We start from the raw sequence: 21,283 nt of genomic DNA on the forward strand, positions 1-21,283 counted from the left end.
ACCTAGTAACAGATTACACCAATGTTCCTCTTATAATGATTAATGCTATCATACATTTATGTTTAACAGACTTTTCAGTGCCTAAATTACATTTCATAATTAAAAGGTTAAAACATAAGAACAAAAAAGCAAATATTCCACAGGGCTCCGAGGGCACATCCTTAGTTCAGGGATCACTATCACATGAATTTCCTGGGCCATAGGTTTGCTGGCATTTTGTGTCTTAACAACAATCCTATTACACCTCTCCTGTTGTGTAACAGTCTTATTCTGCTGCTTGTTTGATGGGTTAGGTAAGAGAATGGCATTGACCCAGTTACATGGTTGAACACTGATTACTTTCAATCAAATCAAAGTAATACTCTTAGAATTTGAATTAATCTAATCAGGAGTAAGCCATTCAAAACACAGAATTTGTATGGCTAAAAGAATCAAATCAGAAATTGGAATCTGATCCAATTAAACTGAACTGTGAAGGAGATTTGTTGAGACTTTTGTGAAATAGCATTCCTTGATCATCTGAAAAACCTACCAGACGTCATGAACTTGAAGCCTGGAACTGTCACCACATATTTTCCTACCAGGTGTGAGAATCCAGCCTCAGGAGAAAAAAATATCTGTCACATGTGAAGAGGAAAAGAAACCGGGTCTTTGCCAAGGTGAAGGTACAAAATCAAAGCAAACCCAAAGCTTTCCCTATCTATGGACTTTACAGTTTTATGAGTGATGCAATTGAATTCAAGTATTTTTTTTTGTTTAAAACTGTTTGCACTTGTTTCCTTTTGATTACTTGTAACATTAAAAGCCCTAATTGACAAATAGGAGTGACAAAATTGCATGGAATTAAGATACTATCATCTGATGTGATTGAAAGAATAAATAGAAGACTATTTTGAGTTAAATATGTATCTATGAGAAAGAAAATCACTTTGACATTTAAATCTATTTCAGGCCCAGCTGTGAATAGAATTGGAGCAGAGTGTAAAATGTGACCTGGGGTAAGGGCATAACCTCTTTTGGTTTTAGTTTTTTCATCTAGGAAATGAGGTTAAGATTAGAAACCTACATCATTGGGTTTTCAGATAGTAGCATTATAGTTCAGCAGTTCAGATCATGAACAAAGAAGCTGAATAACTTTGGATCCTAGTTCCAGCTGTAAAATGTAGGTAATGATGACATTGAGGTCATAAGGTTTTTACAAAAATTAAAGGAGGTATTTTATGCAAAGCATTTTGTAAAGTATTGAGCATTTACTATGTCTACCAAAATTTCACTACTATTATTCATAGTACTGTCACCTATATAGAATGGAGAAATTTGGCTTATATATATCCCAAAGCTCTTTCTACCTCAAATTGTGTAATCAGCAATTTATGAAACCAGACATTTGGAAAAACAAGGAAATTCAAGGTGAAGTTCAGTATCCTATGTGAGTTTGTCAAATGGTTGTATCTACCAGAACAACAAAACTAACAAAGAAATCCCTCTGTTGTCTGCATCTTCATTATTAGGTTGATCCATATGAAATTGTCATTTCTATCAGTCCAAATGGTAAAATAGATTGCTGACCTACACTTTTAGGTTTAGAAGGCAGCTTGCTAACTTAAGACTGACTGGGGAGAAATCACTGGCAACCCACAGTGATAAAGTTAAGCTACTCATTCTATAAACTGAGGTGATCCAACCAAAGCATCACTGCCCTGAAGCCCTTCGTTAAGGTTCCTTGGCATGCACTGAAGTGGGTTTGAATTCACTACAGCAAAAATCCTACTGTAACACCATGATTTAAATTAGACAATAATAAGTGTCATTTCCTCCACCTGTTTATTGTTATTTTTATAATAACTAGAATGTAATGTTTATTGTTTTTTACTGTTATGTGAAATCATATAAAATTTGAAGTGAGAAAGGAGTTCTTAACCCTTAAAGTTTTAATTTAAATAGAAGCAAAAAATAAGATGAGAAAAGTCTATTCTCCCGAACTAATGAACAAGTTTCTTTCCTATTTTGCTTCATAATTTTGTGCTGTATCTGATTTATCTATTTACCTATTCTGAAAAATTTTATTCAATTTCCCAGTTTTCAGATTATCAGTTACACCACACATTTAATGAAATGATAGATATTGACTTCTACAATGTGTTTCCTAAGCCTCATCTGGTCAACAAAACATGGACTTAATTCATGAGAGTCTATGCTTTTCCAAATAAACGCAGGTGAGAAAAGGCTGGAACACAGGTCTCCAAAGTCCCAACAGCATCTTAAATTTGGCAATAGCAATCCATGAAATTTGTTTTAACGCTCATGGACTTCCCTGTGATATTTGCTACAATGTTTATTTTTGCTTTGATTTTAAATTATGCAAAACTAAAATGCTAAAAATATGTATAACAATAATAAAACTTAAACACTGATCATTAACAAATAAATAAATACAACCCATATAATTCCTTTTAAAAAGTGTGACTGTTGGGTAATAATAGACTATTCTCAAAAACCCTTCTTAGTCCTAACTCTGCTCATATTTATGGAAGAGGAATAAAGTATTTCATCATCCTCATAATACAATTATTTTATGTTCAAATCAACATGCTTGTTTATATACCTACAACATACCAAACTGTAAATGTTTAAATTGCATGGAAAATGCTTAAAAGAATGACTGGAGCTTTCACTTTTCAACCAATCAATATAGAGTCATTTACACACAAGACAGAAGAAAAGAAATTCTTTAGTGAATTTAAGATACAGAACACAGAAAATGTAATGATCCAAGGCCCAAGAGATGGGATCATTTCTTTGTAGTTAAAGAATAGTCTCTTAGGAAATAGAACATGCAGGCCTCATCAGGTATGTTTCTTGAAGCATTCTATTCATGTAAGGAGCCTTAGCAGAATATTGTTCATTGAGTGGACTGAATTTTTCTATTCCTGTCTACAGTCCGTGCTTTCTCTCAGAGATAATAATGTGTTCCAGTAGGAGCTGAGAAAGGAGCCTTAAATTCCTCTCCACATGGATGATTACCCCTACTTATCAGTCTTTATTGATTCTTCACAATTCATTGATAAATTTAATATAAAATGAGGTCCAAATGAATGCTAAATAGACATGAAGCTACACAGAAAAACACAGCTATCTATATTTACTAGGATTTCACCTGAAATGCATGTAACAAACAATGGCAGTGGAGTGAGTTTTACAGGTTTGAAGACTAGTAATGTTCTGTCTTATGGAGTATTTTATGGAGTATTTTTCTGATTTTCAACATCAGTCATATTCTTTTCCTGCGGAAGTTTAGAATGTGCATGTTTTTTGTTTTTTTTTTAAATGTTAATGCAGTCAAATGTCTTATTTCCTTTCTTTAATTTTTTTAATGTATTTATTTATTTTTAGCTGCGTTGGGTCTTCCTTTCTGGGCGTGGGCTTTCTCTAGTTGCAGTGAGCAGGGGCTACGTTTGTTGCAGCACACGGGCTTCTCACTGCGGTGGCTTCTCTTGTTGTGGAGCACGAGCTCTAGGCGCGCGGGCTTCAGTAGTTGGGGCTCGTGGGCTCTAGAGCGCAGGCTCAGTAGTTGTGGCACACGGACTTAGTTGCTCCGTGGTATGTGGGATCTTCCTGGACCAGGGATCGAACCTGTGTCCCCTGCATTGGCAGGCAGATTCTTAACCTCTGTGCCACAAGGGAAGTCCCTTTATTTCCTTTTTTGTTTCAGCCTTTGGAATCACGCTTAGAAAGCCATCCATAAATACACTGCCCCCTCGTACTTTGCCTCACATGAAATATTTCATCCTCCTGGATTTATTTTGATTAATAGTGAGGCAAATACCTAATTTTCTTTTAAAAAGCATTAGTCCATTGTACATAATCATTTATTGAATTTATATATCATTTTTCACTGACTTCACGTAATAAAGGTTATCAGAGACTCAATCCACCCATTGACGACATGTTTATTCTCGGTGTGATAATTGTCAGACACAGTGCTAAGTTCAGGGAACACAAGGTAATGGGCAGATCTCCTTTTGTGAGCCTGACCATGTCGAGGGGATTCACATCAGCCAACTATCATACAGAGGGACATTGCAGGAGAGCATATTAAGATGGAACCTGACCTAGAGAGGGCGTGAGGTACACGCTGGTGGATTAAGTTCAATAAGCAAAGAAGGATGTTGCTGGTGAAAGTTTCCAGGCACAGGGACTCACCCATGGAGATGCCCTGTGCTGGGAGGGAGATGGTCTAATGAAGCTATAGGAGGTAAGCTGGTGCAGCTTCAGCAGGAGAGGGAGGGGCAGGTGGTGCAGGCGAGGCTGGAGGTGGTCAGGCGTCAGATCACAACAGCCTGTGGGACAACCACTGAAGAGTGTTAATCGTGAGTTTAGTGTCCAATGATTTCTTGAGGAAAGGAGATTCTAGTAGCCATGTCAAGGGCAGGAGGGGCAGGGTTGACAGAGGCTAGGTGTGACATGGTGACATGTTGGACTTGGATGATGACATTGAAATATACATTACTCAATGGATTCCAGGTTGCTGTAGAATATATAACATGATGACAGAGTGGATACAGGAAGTAAAGGTGTGCAGGCAGAAGCACTATGCTTTCGATTTACACACATGAGTGAATAATGTCATTCACTGAGGGAACATGGTTTGGGAAGGTGGAAGATATAGACTGTGATTTGGTCTTAGTCGATTTTTAGGAGACTGAGTCATCTAAAAGGGGTTGACAACTTTTGTCTGTAAAGGGTCGAATAGTAAATATTTGAGATTTTGTTGGCCATGTATGGTCGCTGTTATATATTATTCAGTTTACTTACTTTTTATATAGTTAGAATCTTTGAAAAACATAAAAAACTATTATTAGCTCCTGAGAAATAGAAAAACAGGGGCAGGATTTGAGCTGTGGTCTTCAGCAGCCAATGTAAGGGACTGGAGTGAAGAGAAGGCCATCTGATCTAGAAACATGACTGTTTAGCTCCAGGTATCCCAAGCCAGGATTAGTGCAGTAAGTGAAGCTGTGGATACAGATGAATTCACCTTGGAAGAAATTACAGAATAAAGAGAGAAGAGGGATGGACTGAGCTTTGGAGAACTCTAACATGGCTAGCTGAGAAAGGGAAGCTTACAAAGAGCACTAAACGGGCTATCAGAAAAGTGGTGAGAAAACAGTGTGTATCATGGGCGTCAATGAAAGTCTGGGAGATTGTTTCTAGATGTTAAAACCTCAAGAGCCTTCAAAGCTGATGCAATTGGAAAATGTTTACTAAATACTGGAGAGAGACTTGATAATGAATGGTTTCTGATACAGTAGAAGAGGTACAAAGACTGGACTCTCTTTGGAGAGGATACCCTTCCCCTATTACATTAAAAACCGATCCATGTAGGTTTAGGTATAGGAGCAGGAGGTTCCCATCTAGAGAATGGCTTTCACTCCTTGATGAGGGAGGAGACAGGTAAGGAGTGGGGATAGTAGGTTTGAAGAGAAAAGGGAGAAAATTAGTTGGCTTGCTGGGGAGTGCTGAGGGCCTATATTAGGTTCCATGAATTTATGGAAGTACCGGTCTTTATTTCTATGAGATTTTCTAGGACTGTGTTTAGTGCTCTGATATAGTGTAAATATTAAGTAAAAACAAATGACTAAAATGACATATGAATTTATCCTTTGATCCTGTGAGGTCCTAAATAAATACTAGCAAAAATGTAAATGACATGCATATAAAACTGTGAGATGTGACGTTAGTTTTGATATCAAAATTCCAGAAAGAATTCAGATATCCACCATTTGATATGGTGGAATAGATTTGGGTACACCCATATGGGGGTGTGTTATGCAGTTGATTAGAATGGGATTAGGAAAATCTCAGTATATGGATGCATTTTTAAAATAAAAGGAAACGTGCAGATCAATGTCTGGAGAGAGGCATGCACTCTGGCCGGTGGATATCACATTAACTTGCTAACAAAAACCTTAAATCTCTTTCTTTTCCCAGTCTCCATGCTCTCCAAACCCCAACACTTCCACCCCCTTACTTTCAACTAGGGACTTTCTATTTCACTTAAATTAAGAAAATTCTTATTTATTCCACCAAATCTAATAACATAACTAATACTCTATCAAGTATGAGAATTCTCTGAGGATAGACCCCAAACACTGAGCTGTGTCCCATCTTTCCAGCTACTCAGTGATTTTCCTCTTGGAATTCCCCCCTCCACACCCATTCTCTGGAATCATTCATTCATTAAGCAAACATTTATATAACATTCACTGTGAACCAGACAATATTAGAAAACACTTTACAATTATTACCTCATTTAATCATCAGATTGTTCTCTCCACTAGATTATTTCTTATGGAAAACATGGCTTTCACTTAAACAAGTCTTCCTCAAGCCCACGTTCTGCTTCAACAGTGAGACACCTCCACAGAGACAGTTTTTGAAAGAGTTGTATGTAAACAATTAGTGTGTCCACTTTCTCTGCCCCTGCTTTGCCTCTTAAACCCACACCAATCAGTATTTCAATCCTACAACTCAAATGAACAGCTCCTATCAGAGCCTCTATTGACCCCTACCCTGCCCATTCCAATAGCTGAATCAGATTTCATCTTGCTGGACTCAAGAAAGGTAGCATTTGACAAACTAATCCCTCCCCCCTTTCAAACCACATTGTTCTCCTGACCTCCAGAGCATCACTCTCCCTTTCTTTCATCTAATCCCACCTCACTTCCCTTTGCTGGATTCCTCTCATTTCCCTACCTCTAAACCAGTGGTCCTTTCTTGGCTGCAAACTATAATCACCTGGGGAATTTCTTTCTAAATTTCCAGTGCCCAGGCCACACCCAAGACCCATCCCAGAAAGTGAGACTGAGGCAACCACAGTTTTCCAAACTCCTCAGGAGATTCCAGTGTTCAGCCAAAGTTGGGAATAGCTGCTGGACAGAGGACTGTCTGAGCAGCCCCACCCATGGTCTGCACTGACCACAACCCTTCTGACCCACCCCTGTTCCTCCTCCCTGCCCCACATCCCAACTACTTCTCCGTAGACACACTGGGCTCCTAACTGTGCCCCCAACACATCCGGCATCCGCTCATCCCAGAATCTTGGCATTTCCCTTGAGCTCTGTCAGCATGACCCTCACCTCCTTCAGATCCCGACCCAAATGTCACCTTAGCAGAAGACGTCTCTGCCTGTCCTGTGTCACATCACGGCTCCTTCTCCCCCCACCCTCTACTCACAGCCTACCCCACCCCTTGTCATCACAAGACATGTTATGGCATGTGTGCTGATTGGGTGTCTCCTTCATCAGGGTGTAAACTCTGTGTGGAAGACACTTAGTCAGTTGTCTGTTTTGCTCACTGATTAACCTTTTATCAGTAACAGAATTCATCAGAGTGCAGGAGGGACTCTAGAATGTCCTATACAATAAATGGTTGAATTTCTCTTTCTTTATATAAGTTTACTTTTTCTTTGGTTTATATTATCATAAACTCAGTGTCAAGTTCTTATAGTTCTCTTCCTCCCTCTTCAATAATGATATCAGAGAATCAATTTCTCTTCAGTACAATCCTGCTCCTGTTCCATAAATTTTGTTTCTTAATGCTCTTGTTATTTTATTTTCCATGATAAGTCTTTACGTTTACTACTATGATCTAAGACTGGTTTTAAGAAATATCTGGTAAAAAGTTCTTTCTATTCTCTCTTTTCTCCCACTCCCAGTCATCTGTGTTTGTTTTAGTTATACATCCATAATTTTAATTGTAAATAGTTGTTAGACATATATTATTTTCTACAACTTACTGAATTCTTCCTTTTTCCAATAGGTTCAACTCAAATAAGCTAAATTTAAAATAAAGAATTAAGCCAATATTTTTCATTGTACAAACAGTAGAGGAATGGTAGCCATAATATTCAAAGGGAACCCTATGTCTTTTAGGTGTACATAGGTGGAAGTGAATCTTGCAGACATCAGGCTAATTAATTATTTGTTATTGTTACTAAATGCATTCATTTGTTCCAGGTTACACTCAATGATTACTCTTTCTTGTATCTCATATGAATATATTAGTGTTTTTCCCGTAAGCTATGTGGGAAGTGAATCTCAGCTTCTGCTTCTACCTTCACCACCATGGCCATTGTGAGGTAAGCAACTAAGCTATTACTTTGTTTGTGCTCCTTCTGAACCTGGGAGGAGGCTTCCTTATCATTGTGTGTGTGTGTGTCTAGAGACAGACTGACAGATAGGGGCAGAGTCATACAGAGATGGAGACAACAAAAGAAAAGGAAATATAAATATATTTTCTAGAAGCCAAAGTGAAAATTTGAAACAACATGAATATTTAAATTTTGAGCTTAAAAAATAAACAGGATTTATCCACACCAATGGAAACCACTCGGTAATTTAATGATAATGTAAGTCTACATTTTGTTTGTATGGCTATGTGTCCACAGTATGTAGTTATATTAAAACAGCAGTGTACAAAAGAACTTGAATATTAAAATCTCACTTTTAGAAAGACTTATGTGTATGGACATCTCATAGAAAAGAATTAAAATCTATACATTATCATGTCAATTTGTTTTTAGTGGCTTATAAGTAGTATTGCTTTCTCCTAACTACCTTCCTGTAATATTTGAATTATTTTCCAATGAACATGAATTATTTTTAAAATCAGAGATAAAATAAGAGCATTTTATTAAGACTAGGATACAAACAGATATTTAAATCACTGATGTACAAGTAAAATTCCAAATCAATTTCTGCCCAAAGCATGATTGGTGTGTAATAATTCAAAGTAAGTTTCCTTTGATTGTAAAACACTAATTCAAAACTTCAGTTGGCCTTAACCCCAAAAATCCCCAAAGATGTTTTTCACAATAAAAGGTAGGAAATAAAAGAAAGGAAAAGAATGCCTGGATTCATTTGCATCTTTGTTTTTATTTTCTGGAAGTGCTGGCAAAGGAATATGACAAAAAATAAGTGATATTTCTCTCAAAAACAGGAGAACAAATCTTTCATTGTTTATACATGATATGACTGTATAGCCAAATGCTAAAAAATAAAAATAAGAATAATAGAACAGGTCAGAGTCCATTAAGTTGGTAAATTGTAGAATAAATATGCAAAATCAATTGTTTTCCTTTATATCAGCAAACACTTTTAAAATTAATAAAATTTATCTCTAGTTTTTCTTCTTTTTTTACATTTTTAAATTAAAGTAGAATATTTTCCCCACTTGGTTAACCAGTTATCTCAGTAACAATATCTTAAAAATCCACATTTTCCACTAAAAAATATTCAGCTACTGAATATATGAAAATATCTTTAAAATGAGAAATTTAATGTTTGACTCAAACAAGTACCACTCTCACAAGGAATCTCAGGCCAGCGTTTCCTCACGGCAGGAAAGTTATCAGGTGTCATCACCCCCTCCCCAGTTTTTATCCCAGTTTCTAACCAGTTCAGTTTGCATGGAACTCCTACTTTACATGCACAGGTCACAGTGCAAGCAAACCCATAGAATATCACACTTCTTATATCAGCAATTTTATCTGGTGGTTCCCCTCAAGTAGCACCAATACATTTTGACATATGTATGCCAAAGGGAAGAGAGGAAGAGTGATACTTGCTGATTTTTTTTTTTTTTTTTTTTTTGTGGTACGCGGGCCTCTCACCGCTGTGGCCTCTCCCGTTGCGGAGCACAGGCTCCGGAAGCGCAGGCTCAGCGGCCATGGCCCACGGGCCCAGCCGCTCCGCGGCATGTGGGATCCTCCCAGACCGGGGCACGAACCCGCGTCCCCTGCATCGGCAGGCGGACTCTCAACCACTGCGCCACCAGGGAAGCCCAACTTGCTGATTTTAATGACAATTTTTTATGAGAGGAAGAAGTGAAAATTTACTAATAGTTTACTTTAAATAAAAACATACGTGTTAGGAGCTTAAAAGAATTGCATATAAAAGCATCTGTTTCAAAATTCAAATATCTCAATTTTCTTCTTCCCATTGGTTCTGATTACACAAAGCTTGTGAAAATTACATTATTCACTTCAAATGTTTTTGAAAGAATATATTATCAACAAATCTTCTAGGAAATTCCCTGGTGGTCCAGTGGTTAGGACTCTGCACTCTCACTGCTGAGGGCCAGGGTTCAATCCCTGGTTAGGGAACTAAGATCCCGCAAACCACGCGGCCAAAAGAAAAGAAAAAAAAGAACAAATCCTCTAAAAACTAAATTAGTAAATAAATGATTCACATAGCCTGAAATAAAACGAAGAAAGCAGGAAGGGCTGCATATGTGATACATCGTTACCTGTCTTTAAAGTCCTGTATGCTCATTACCCCGACCGATATACATTAACTTAGAAAAAAATAATGCAGAAGAAAAAAATCACTATCCTTCAAGAAATAATTATAAAGAAAATATGCTCAGTGTATTCTTTAGTTTCATATTATTGTTACTCTATTCTAGAATGTCAGAAAAAAAAAAAGCTTTATTATAGCTACACTGTCCAAAGTCTTCAAGACTGAGTAATGCTTGGGTATCTAATGAATACTGTAAGTGTTTTAAATAGGCCAGTTTAATTTGTCTGATTACACAAGAATGCTGTTATCCACCGAAGACCTTGTAATTAAGTTGAGGACTATTTTAGTCCATTAGCACAAAATGCATCGCAGAACTAGAGTGAACTAAAGCAGATAAGCCCTGTGTGTTGCCATGGCTAATGAGATTTCTTTTTGTTTGAAATTTATGTGCCTTATTTCCATTTAAATAATCATGTTGGATATAACATGCTATTTGGTTCCTGCGCTTTATAGTTTCAGTGAATCCGTGAAACACTGTAAATATGAAATTCAGAGTCCAATTCAGTTGTTGGTAATTCCAAATATCAGGGATCCAAATAACAATCTTGTAATAAAAATAAGTAAAATCATGTCAACAAGATTTCTCATCATGTGACTCTGGAAATCAATGTTTGGCAATGTTTCCATAAAATCACAAAATTTCTCATGTATCTACTTTGAAATAAATGTGATTACAGTCTAATGTTTTATAGATTTCAGATAAAATGTAGTCTATACTGAGTTATTCTACTTAACTAATTTTAAAGAAAAATTTTCTTATGAACTTTATTTTATAACATCTTTCAAATTTTAAATTAATAACATTTGAAAAATTAAAGAATATAAAAAAGAAACTAATCTTTCATAATTATGTGGTCTTTTTCATCTGTGTATAGAGTTATGTATAAATTTGATCATATTGTTCAGAAAAAAATTTGCAGTCTGTTTTTCAAACCTAACCCAATAGCATATACATTAAGTGAAACATTAAAAACAACTACCTATACATACGTCGGGGGGATAACATTTTTATCTATAAAAGTTTATTGGGGCTTCCCTGGTGGCGCATTGGTTGAGAGTCCGCCTCCCGATGCAGGGGACACGGGTTCCTGCCCCGGTCTGGAAAGATCCCACATAGCGCGGAGCGGCTGGGCCCGTGAGCAATGGCCGCTGAGCCTGCGCGTCCGGAGCCTGTGCTCCGCAACGGGAGAGGCTGCAACAGTGAGAGGCCCGCGTACCGCAAAAAAAAAAAAAAAAAAAAAAAAAAAAAAAAAGTTTATTGTATGAATTTCAGAAAGTACTTAAAAGTAGAAAAAATATTTAAAAATTAGCCTAACTCATTGTTACTCAAAAGTATCCCCAACTAAAAGTATGCTGTATATTTCAGATATCTTTCTCTCTATAATATACATCTGAAGGTGACTATGTGTGCATGAACATGTGAATATATTTTATATTAATGATGTACTGTAAAAAAGGTGAAACATCTCCTCCAGAGGCCACATTATATTAATATGTCATAATATACTCACCAATTCCAAATGTGAGACCTATAGAAAACTTCAAATCTTTATACGTAAGAAAAATGCTGAAATAAATATTTTCATGTGTAAGCCTTTGTTCAGAATCCAGGCTATTTTTTTTTTAATAAATGTATAGGCATGGACATGTTTCCAGTAATTACAATTATTTGATTGTCTGGATGTACCAAGATTACTAAACCACAAATATCTACAGGACTACATTTGATGAATTCCTAGATGTAGCTTATGAGAATTTTTATTTTTGTTTACCTTATCATATAACCTGTGGAAAATTTGACAAATCTTCACGGCCATTAGCAATGCACGAAAATCCATTGTCCTCAGACTTCTATCAATGCAGGATATCTTTTCTCAAGTGTATTTGCTAATTTAATGGCCCTTAAATAGAATTTCAACGTGTTTTTTTTTTTTTTAATTTTTTTGGCTGGGCTGCAGGGCATGTGGAATCATAGTTCCCCAACCAGAGACCAAACCCATGCCCCTTGCACTGGAAGCGTGGAGTCTTAGCTGCTGGACAGCCAGGGAAGTCCCTCATTGTTGTTTGCTTTCCTTTAGTTATAAGGTAACTTGAATATTTATTTAAAAATTTTTACGGCAAAATATGCATTCCTTGTTTGTGTTTTGCCTGTGTTTTTATTGAAGGTGTTTGTGTTTCTCTAAATGATTTAAGAACACGTTCATTAAGAGTGACATTCATGGTATGTGTGCTGCACTCTCCCTTGAGGTTGTCACATGACTTTATATTGCACTGATGGCAATTTTTGATGTATATGGCTTTATTTTTTATATTCATCAGGAAGTCTCTTTTTGCTTCAAAACCGTAAAAGTATCATCTCACTTTACTATTTATGGTTTACCGTTATTTGCTTTTTACCCATTTTCTATATTTTGAAACAAGGAGTGGCTTAATTATTTTTGTTTATGTATTATTTTCCAAGCAGCCTTTTAAAAGAGAACTATTGTTTGAATAATCCATTTTTTCCTCTTCTTAAATACCATCTATGTTTATGATATCATAAACAATAAATATACATTTAATCAATTTTTATGTATTTAAGGGTACCCTCAAAGAAGAAAATATTCAGTTATATTTTCCTTAGCTCACCGTGGTTAGGTTAAAATGAGTAGATAAATAAACAGATTTGGCATCTTGACATACATTTTGATGCGGTCTCCACTAATCTCAGAAGCTGCCATAATTTATTAATAATTAAAAAGTATGTGGTAACTGATTTTTCCCAGTGTGGGAACTAGAATCTTTATTCTACTTGTCAATTAAGATATGTTCTATCCAATATCTATCTGTATATACTGACATATTGAGGGCTGTTTAAGTCAGAATTTTATAAAACTAAGTAGAGACTGACTGAATACACAATCTGTGGTGAAAATTCCAGAAGATTTGTTATAAAGACTCAGAATGAAGTGCAAAGGATTCACAGTGTATTGAAATATGTGTCTTCAGTTCCTTTTCATTAAAGAACTAATGACATTTCTTCATCACATTGGCTAGAATCTTGCTCAGTCTGAATTTCTTTATTTTCTAGTACCTCATGATAAAACTAGGATATAAGATTCTTCTCTCAGGACCCTCATTTACAATTTCAGGCAATTCTTAGTGTTTCTTGATGACCAAGGGGATGTCTAGATAATGATGCACCACTCTGTCTTTAAGACCAAAGTGCAAGAGACTGCCTTCTCTTTGGCATCTGTGTTTTATCCATGGGATCAGCAACTGGCAGTGTGGCAAAGAGAGAGGTGGAAAGATGATCTGCCCCCTTTCTGTAATAGTAGTCACTTCCTGTTTGTTGTTTCTGGCAAAATGAAGTCCCTGATGGCTTTGCACTGACATATTTTGTATGGATGTGACATCAGGAATCATCCACTAGTCAGGAAATCGCCTGACATTTTATACATTACAATACCAGCTTTTATTTTTTCTGGTAAATATACCAGTTCTATTATTTAAATCTGAGTAGTTGGCTTATAAAAGTATAGCTTCTGCCAGAACCAGCACTGCCCTAAACCATCTTGAATGAACAATGAATCTTCAGGGGTCAGTATTGCTCTGTGTTCACTGACAGCTCACATTATTAAAGAAAATGGTTTTTGTTCCTTTCTGTCAAATCAAAATGGTTCTCTAATATTTCAAGCAATTGCTTGTTTTGAATAACTGTCAGATTTGCCACTGCTGCTAGATTAAGATCAAAGTTGACAACTGAGAAGATATTGATAACACTTCCCAATAAGAAGAGGGGACGATCCGGACAACCTACTTTATGTTGGAATCTTAGTTCTACTTGATTCTGCCTAACGACTTTAATATTGTACTCAGTAGGGATATAACTGCTAAAAGTATAAAAAAATCAAGTTTGACATTTAACAGAGATTAAGTTCTTTAAAAACATTCTGTCTACCTTGTTTGTAGTCTTGAGTGTCATTTCAAAAGCAAGCCAAGTGTCTAGAAATATTTAATCCATGTGTATCTAAGGGAGCGACACTAGTTTCCAAAGTGTGTTTGTTGTAAGCACGCATCTGTTGGTTACACATGACTCGCTAATCCTACCTTGAGACTGATTATGTAAAAATACTTACACCATATGTCATTATGCTAGAATATTTGTCTGGGAAAGTTCATTAAAACTTCCAGATGTCCTTTACAAAAAATAAAATACTTTTGTTTGTAGTATTAAAAGCAATGATTTTTTTTAAAATACATATAAATTGGGATGAAGATAAGCATTTGTGGATTATGCACTGACGTTCACATTCATAGGTGTTCATCTGAAACTTGTTCAAAGTCACCTCTAAGACACAATTGATTTTCATGCAAATATCATATAAGATTTAATAGCAGAAGGGAAATGTTTCACAAATTAAATGAAAAAATTCATTTCCAAGTGCTTCAACACATCTGTTGATCAAATTACTTTCAATAAGGTGACTCTATTTCCAAGGTCATAGGACTTCCAGCAGAGCAAATAGAGAATGCTACCACCCACCCAAAAAAGATAACTATAAAATGTACACCTTTATTACTAGAAAAATGCTAAATCCTTTGAGAGAAAAGTGTATTTTTATTTTCTTAGCATGATCCCATGTAAATACTTGTAAACATGTTTCTGAAATAATCTTGAAAATCGTTATTTTTCAAGAAATGATCATTATTTTTCATGAAATACAGGTACTTTAAAAATGTTACTGAAATTCCACCTCTATTATTAGCTGGATACATTTGTTTTATTTGTACCTGGGATGAAATATGCACGTTCAACCCTAAATGTAATCACGGTTTGGGATAAGTCTACAAAAATGTCATCCACAATAGCTTCTCTTCCAAAGCTTCCTGAAGGCTGCTGAGTTCACAGTGATACCACTTCTTCCATTATGTTTTCTCTCTTTGATCAAATACCAGGAGAATCCCTGGATTGCAAAGGACTCAGTAAGTAGAATTCTGTCAAGAGGAATATTCCATTAGGCAATATATATTTGAAGTAACTCCAGTCAGAGCTGAGAGACTTGAATTTTCTTGTATTCTTAGAAATATCAACAGAACTTACTTTTATTTTCTACTGCTCTAAATTTTGCATGCCTTTCCATATTGTATGGGAATTCAGAATAATCCAATTGGATTATTTTATACCACTTGATATACTGGTGGTGCTAATTAGTGGGCAAGATAATCTCGATTTAATGAACGGGCACTTGCATACCAGGCTTCGTCTTTTCTTATGTAAAATTACTTTAAAAGTTCAGTTTCTCCAATTTTACTCTATATTACAAACAATTAGGAGGAAAATTTACTGGTACTTTAGCATTATTACAGCATCTCACATAGTAAAGCTATTTACAGAAATTCATAGACTGTAACAATTAGAACTATTTTTACAAAGAAAAGCTCTTATTTTAGAGAGAAATTATGTTAACAAAATTTATAATCATCAAAGAATGATTGAAAAGGATTTCACTGTTAATGACAAATATCCTCTATTGTAATGATAGTCATTCCATTGAAAGAAATCGGTTTCTCTTTGGAGACTAATGATGCTCACTATGTCAGAATATACAGGCATTACCCAGGGACCTAAAAGAGACTGTAAGAAAATCAATTTTGAACCTTTTTTTGGGTCTCTTAACACGTTTTTCATTTGACACAAAATTCACATAAAATTAACCATTGTCAAGTGTACAATTCAGTGGCATTTAGCGCTTTTACAATGCTGCCAACCATCACCTCTTTCTAGTTTCAAATGCTTCATTAGCCCAGAAGAACACTCCATACCCATTAAGTACTTCTCTCTTCCATCTGCTGGTAAACTACAATATGCTCTCTGCCTCTGTGGATTTGCCTCTCCTGGATATTTCATTAAAAGGAATTATGCAATTTGAAACCTTTTGTGTCTAGCTTCTCTCACTTAGCTGAATGTTTATGAGGATCATCCATGTTATAGCACGTATCACTACTTTATTCCTTTCATAGCCAAATAATATTCCATTGTATTTATATACCACAATTTGTTTATCCGTTCATCTGCTGATAGACAACTAGAACATCTGAGACACCATCTTTTGCTGTTATGAATAATGCTGTCAAAAACATTTGTGTATAAATTCTGTATAGACATACCTTTTTATTTCTCTTGGGTATATACCTAGAAGTGGAATTGCTGAGTTATATAATAATTCTATATTTAACTTTTTGAGGAACTTTCCAAATGTCTTCCACAGTGGCTTAACCGTTTTACGTTCTCAACAGCAACGTATGAGGGTTCCTATTTCTCCACATCCTTGTCAACACATTATTTTACACTGTTTTGGTTTACACCATCCCAGTGGATGTGAAGTGGTATCTCATTGCGGTTTTGACTTACATTTCCTTAATCACCAATGATGTTAAACATCTGTTCATGTGCTTATTGGGCATTTGTTTATCTTTTTTAGAGAAATGTCTATTCAAGTCCTTAGTCCTTTTTATTTGGGTTGTTTTTCTTTTTGTTACTAAGTTTTAAGAGTTTAACTATTCTGGATACTAACTCTTATCAGGTATGTTATTTGTAAAAATGTTCTTCCATTCTGTCAATTGTCTTTTTACCTTCTTGATAGTGACCTTTGATGCCCAACAGTTTTAATTATCGTGAAGTTAATTTATTTGTGTTTTTCTTTTATTGCTCATGTATTTGGTGTCAAATTTGGCAAATCCATCACCAAATACAAGATCAAAAAGATTTGCCCCTATGTTTTTTGTAAGTGTTTTATAGTTTTAGCTCTTATATTTAGGTTTTTGACACATTTTGAGTTAATTTCTGTACATGGAATGAGGTTAAGGGTTCAACTTTATTATTTTGTATTATTTTCCTCATTGGATAGTCTTGGCACTCTGTTGAAAATCAACTGGCCATAGATATTTAGGGTTCTGAACTCTCAATTCTAGTCTGCTGGTCTGTATGTCCACCCTTATGGCAGTACACGCTGTTTTGATCACTGTAGCTTTGTATTAAGTATTTAAATCAGAAAATGTGAGTCTTCCAACTTTATCTCTTTCAATATCATTGTGGTCATTTGAGACCCATTGTAATTCCATATGAATGAGCTACTTATTAGTATAAAAGAGACAGTTGGTAGGAATCACATGATGCTCATATAGAGCAACTGAGGACAGGACCCCATGTTGCTTCTTATCTGAATAAGATGACATCTTCATATATTGACTTTAAAAGTTGTTGGTAATTTGGGCTGTAGCTATATTAAAAATGTTTTTAACCAAATCCAATTTGAAAACACATTCTAAATAGTCGGCTTCTCTTATTTTCAAATTATGAGTTTTTGATTATATTGTTAGTGCTATGGAAGGATTTGTTATATTTATTTTAAAAGCTTAAAGATTTCCAAGTAAACTTTGGACTAAAATTACATCTGGTGAAGAATAGGTGCTGTGACAATGTCTCAGCCTGAAGTTAGTGCTGCCCTGAGTACCACACCACATGAGCAGGGACACTCCTTGGCAAAGTCTTCTTGTGAACTCCTTGACTGCATGCGGAATTCCTTCCCCAGGCACCTATACTGCTGGATCTATGTGGCGTAAAGAACAGGAGTAAATTAAAAATATTCCTCATATCTTATCTTCATGTCTCCTTATCCTGGGTTCACACCATTGAAATGGTGTGGAAAGACCATCTAAATTTCAAATATGGGATGAAGACCAATGATTGTATAAGACAGACAGAAAAGAAAATAGTTTTATATAAGGAAAGAGATTTCAGTTCAGAGGACTGTAACACTTTAAGAAATCGGGCCATATTCTTACTTATAACAATTTCTTCAAGAAAAAAATGAGAAATTTTGCCACAGTGGAGAAGAGCAGATAATCATGAGGGAAAAAAAAATAATCTAAGAACAAGCAGATTATACAATGGCTGTATATAAAGCCATGGAGAGTGAATGGACATCAGGCTGAATGCTAACGAAACATGAATCCGAGGGAAAAAATGTAAAAGTCAGAAACATCAGAAGAAAAAATAATAAATTAATGAGAAGACAGGTAAGATATAAATCAAAAAGTTCTAATCTTCATAAACTATAAGTATAAAGTAAAAGGAAAGAAAATAATAAAAACTTTACAAAGCAGGAGGAAACTATAAATTCACAGATTGAAAGAGAACAGTCGGTATTAACAAAAGCATAGTAATCACAACACACAACTTGGTGAAAATTTTTAATTGCAAGAGTAAAGAGAAAAGTCTTAAACACCACATAATCAGAATATGTAACATTCGTTTTGCTCACCATCATGTCACCAGTAAGTGCCCAATACATATAAATATTTGTCAAATGAATGTATGAATGAATAAAGTTACATTCAGGGGGGCACTGTGCCTGACACAAATCACACTAAAATCCATGTATGGAGATTGGAGAATGGTTTTGACCCTATAATTATAAAACCAGGTAAATATTACTTGAGGAGAAAGGGCATCAGAAATCAAAGACATGATAAACTCAGAACATACTAGCCAAAGAAACTTCCTGAGGGGAAAATGTAAAAAATTAAAGTACTTTCTGAAAACTAAGTTACAAAAAGAGATACAACAGCACAGGAAGAGGAAAATCAAGAGTGACAAAGTGACAAAGCCTTAGAATGAAAGATGTTATGATTAAACAAGCTAAGAATTGAATTAAGCACACCCATTGAAGTAAAATGGTTGTACACCAGAGTACAGTTATAAAGGACAAAAAATAGCAAGTAATTGGGAACAAATTATCAATATTAATTTTGAAGTAAAATTAGGAAGAACACGGTTATGTTGCAATGAAAGCCTGGTTATTTGTCCCCATTCATGTCTCTGTTGTCTCCTTTAATCTGGAAACTGTGTTTTTCCTCATCTTTAATAACCTGGACATGTTTGAAGAATACAGGCCAGTTCCCATGTAGACTATACCTCTGTTCAGGTTTATCTAGTTTCCCCATGATTAGGTTCAGGCTGTGCATTTCTGATTGGGATACCGCAAAAGGGATGTGTGTCGGTGCATCCCACAGGGGGACACGTTTCTCCCATTTCTGTCTGGTTCACTTTGATCACATTGGTGAAGTTGCCAGCTGTCAGATTTCTCCATGGTAAAGTTATTAATGTTTGTTATAATTAATAAGTGTTTTGTGTGGTCAGTGCTTTGAAGCTGTATGGATATGCTGTTCCTCATCTACATTTTACCCACCAGTTTTAACGTTTGCTAAGAATGCCTCCCTGGATGAATTATTCTGCAGGAAGGATAAAGGAGCAGAGAGAAAGGCCAGTTACCCCGCTTGGCCCTGGGTACACCGGGTGCCACTCCAGGGCTGACCAGACTGAGGAGTGGAAGTGGAGGGAGGAGAAAGGAGAAAAGATGGGCCTAATGTGTGTGTGTGTTGGTTTTATAATAAACATATAAATAATTGTTCAGTAGTTTGTGACCTCTTGGGTATGTTCCTTCCAGGACCTGCTGTGTTCTACAGTAGAGACAGAAATTCACACATCGTCAAGGAGGACAGAGCTGCTTCTGACCGTGGAAATAAAATAACAAGGCTAAGTAACCACAAACAGGGGTAAGAGTGACTGAGAAGAGAAAAATTGTGAGAATTCTTATCTAACAATCTGTTTTCAGTAGAAGTGACATTTATTTGCAGAACATGAGACGGAGGAAGTATGGGAATTTAATCCTGGAAAAGATGGGCATTGCGGGCTGGACGGATGCTGAGGTCCAGGGGCTTGTGAAGTGAGCCCTGGGGTGGAGATGTGCCGGCACCACGGTAGGAAAAGTGTGGGCAGAGGGAGGTGCCGAGCTGTGGCCCAGTCACAAGAAAGGTCCCAGCCACCCACGGGGCTCTGAGCTGGATGCTTGCGGGTTAGAGCATCCCGGACAGGAGTGAGGGCCCAGGCCTTTATCCATCCTCTGACCTGTCACCGAGGTAGGCTGCGTCTGGGACGTGGTGTGACCCCACTGTGGCAGTCTTCTTCGCTGGAGGATAATCACCTGCTTGGGAACACAGCCCCAAGCTCCCAGCTGCCCACACTCCAGGTTGGAGATGCGGTGTGTGCTTAGTCCTGGAGGGGGTGGGAAGGATCTGGGGGCACACATGGGAGCACAGCACAAGAACACAGCCCTCCTGAAATCCAAGTGGATCTGCAGACACAGGGGAGGACCTGCCTCAGGAGCGCTGTGCACGCGAACCCACTGGAAAGGACCCTATTTGCCGTGTATCTATCAGCTTCCGCCCTGTTTGAGTCCTAGACTTCTCCTAAGGGTGACCTATAACAAAAGCAAAATTTTACTTTCAACACTTGTTTACAAAGTGCTGGCACCTGAATTTGCTAGCTTGTTGTAAATTAATTTACCTGTGGCAAGGAGGGAAAGATTTGAATAGAAAAATCACACATGAGAATCTTTTTTAATAGAGGAGTGTGCCAAGAGGAAAACTGGATCTGGGAAAGGAGAATAATTACAATCTTCCTGTCGATTGGCTTGAGGGGGTAAAATGTCATTTTCCTGCATAATAAATAAATAAAATTTCAATATTTAAAGCCTCATCACAGAGATCTGTCACTGAGAAACATTAATATCCATGCTGCCTACAGGGCAATCTTTCGCCATCAAGGACCGTTGACTATTAAATGCTTAGATGAATTAAATAAGCGCTTATGAAGTCTACAATTTCTAATCAGAAAATGAGACAAAGATCAAAATGACATTTTGAAAAAGGCTTTTTATGCCTTCTGTTTAGAAATCTTCAGGCATCTCTGTTGAAATTAAATGCTGCAGCAATGCTTAAACTGGTCACTCTTTCTCACTGCATTACATTTTGGAGAGGAGAGTAGCTTTTAATACATTTTAAGGTGTCTATACAGACAAAACAAACTGCAGGTTTAGTGT

General features: G+C 36.4%; 1 long non-coding RNA gene across 1 annotated transcript; it reads left to right on the top strand.

Annotated features, from left to right (window-relative positions):
• The first annotated feature begins 1,062 nt into the window (after positions 1-1,062).
• Positions 1,063-20,834, top strand: LOC137228540 (uncharacterized). The gene is made up of 3 exons (XR_010945298.1): positions 1,063-1,162; positions 8,016-8,137; positions 19,850-20,834. It is a non-coding gene; the product is annotated as an uncharacterized lncRNA (long non-coding RNA).
• Positions 20,835-21,283: the final 449 nt, after the last annotated feature.

Source organism: Pseudorca crassidens, chromosome 8 (assembly GCF_039906515.1).
Source record: "Pseudorca crassidens isolate mPseCra1 chromosome 8, mPseCra1.hap1, whole genome shotgun sequence".
Lineage (NCBI taxonomy): Eukaryota > Metazoa > Chordata > Mammalia > Artiodactyla > Delphinidae > Pseudorca > Pseudorca crassidens.